Genomic DNA, 2,194 nt, shown 5'->3' with positions numbered 1-2,194 from the left:
TCTGGTCAGTTGGGCTACAATGGATGAAAACCCCTCCACGAATCGTCGATAGTAGCCTGCCAACCCCAAGAAACTCCGGATCTCTGTAGCTGATGCTGGTCTAGGCCAGTTCTTGACTGCCTCTATCTTCTTTGGGTCCACCTGAATACCCTCTGCTGATACAACATGACCCAGAAATGCAACTGAACTCAGCCAGAACTCACACTTGGAGAACTTGGCATATAACTGACTATCCCTCAGAGTCTGAAGAACCACTCTAAGGTGTTGCTCGTGCTCCCCCCTGGCTGCGGGAATATATCAATATATCATCAATGAAAACCATCACGAATGAATCCAATTAAGGCCTGAACACTCGGTTCATCAAGTCCATGAAAGCTGCTGGGGTATTTGTTAACCCGAACGACATAACCAGGAACTCATAATGCCCGTACCCAGTGCGGAAGGCTGTCTTAGGGACATCAGATGCCCTAATCCTCAACTGATGGTAGCCAGATCTGAAGTCAATCTTTGAAAATACCTTGGCACCCTGAAGCTGATCAAACCAATCATCAATCCTCGAAAATGGATACCTATTCTTGATTGTAACCTTGTTCAATTGCCGGTAATCAATACACATTCTCATTGACCCATTCTCCTTTTTAACAACAATACCGGCGCACCCCAAGGCGAAACACTGGGCCTAATAAAGCCCTTCTCAAGCAAATCTTGCAACTGTTCCTTTAACTCTTTCAACTCAGGCGGCGCTATATAATACGACAGGATAGAAATGGGCTGAGTGCCTGGAACCAGATCAATGCAGAAGTCGATATCCCTGTTGGGTGGCGTACCCGGTAGGTCTAAAGGAAAAACATCAGGAAACTCACAAACAACGGGCACATAATCAATAAAGGGAACCTCAGCACTAGAATCACGAAAGTAGGCTAAATAGGCCAAACACCCCTTCTCGACCATGCGCCGAGCCTTCACATACGATATAACACTGCGGGTAGAATGACCAGGAGTTCCTCTCCACTCTAAACGAGGCATACCCGGTAAAGCTAAGGTCACAGTCTTGGCATGACAGTCCAAGATAGCGTGATAGGGTGATAACCAGTCCATCCCCAATATAATGTCGAAGTCAACCATGTCTAGAAGCAACAAATCTACACGAGTCTCAAGATCCCCAATCACCACAATAAAAGAACGATGGACTCGATCGACCACATTAGAATCACCCACCGGTGTAGACACATAAACAGGAATACTAAATGCATCACTAGGCATGACCAAGTACGGGGCAAAATAAGATGACACATACGAATACGTAGACCCCGGATCAAATAACACTGAAGCATCTCTATCACAAACCAGAACCGTACCTGCACCTCCACCTATAATACCTTTACCGCCACCTCTAATACCTCTACCTCCACCTCTAGCTAATTGAGCGGGCTGGACGAGTCCCTCAATGAACCTCCTCACTCTCTCTCACGGTGGGAAGTATGATAAGAGCATGATGAGCCAAGTCGATGAATCTAATCTCGTACTGTGTAACAGTCATAGAACCCTGCTGGGGATGCTCAAACTGCCTCCGATAGACCTCTCTCTGAGTGATGGGGAGAAACTTCTCCAGAAATAGCTGCGTGAACTGTCCTCAGTAGATGCACCGCTGAATGTAGTAGCGAAGAGCTTGGTGAAACTTATCCAACCTCCACAAAGCCTCTAAAGACATAGCTGATCTATGACTGGTCTGTGCTGCTGCTCAGCTGAAGAAGCGGTACATGACCTCGCCATTCGCGAAGGGACAAGAGTAGAGGTTTCAATTTAGCATTTTGAGAAACAAAACTGCACGACAAGAGAGAACAGGTGTGAAGTTTTCCTAACTCTATAGCCTCTGGGGATAAATACAGACGTCTCCGTACCAATCCCTCATACTCTACTAAGCTTGTCCATCAGTTGTGAGACTTATGTAACCTAGAGCTCTGATACGAACTTGTCACCACCCGGATTTCCCTACCCTCGGGGGTCGTGATGGCGCCTACTCGTGGAAGCTAGACAAGCCACAAAACATAAACTCCTACCTATTTCGTTTTAAATCCTTTTATCTATCATAACGACAAGCGTTAAATATTTAAATGACAGCGTAATATGAAATTAAAGCGGAAGACTTAAATAAAATATAAAACCAAACTATCCTGAAGAACAACACATGCCT

The sequence above is a fragment of the Nicotiana attenuata genome, unplaced genomic scaffold, assembly GCF_001879085.1.
Source record: "Nicotiana attenuata strain UT unplaced genomic scaffold, NIATTr2, whole genome shotgun sequence".
Classification (NCBI taxonomy): Eukaryota; Viridiplantae; Streptophyta; class Magnoliopsida; order Solanales; family Solanaceae; genus Nicotiana; species Nicotiana attenuata.
The sequence above is the reverse complement of the archived record's forward strand: the minus strand, read 5'-3'. Positions refer to the sequence as shown.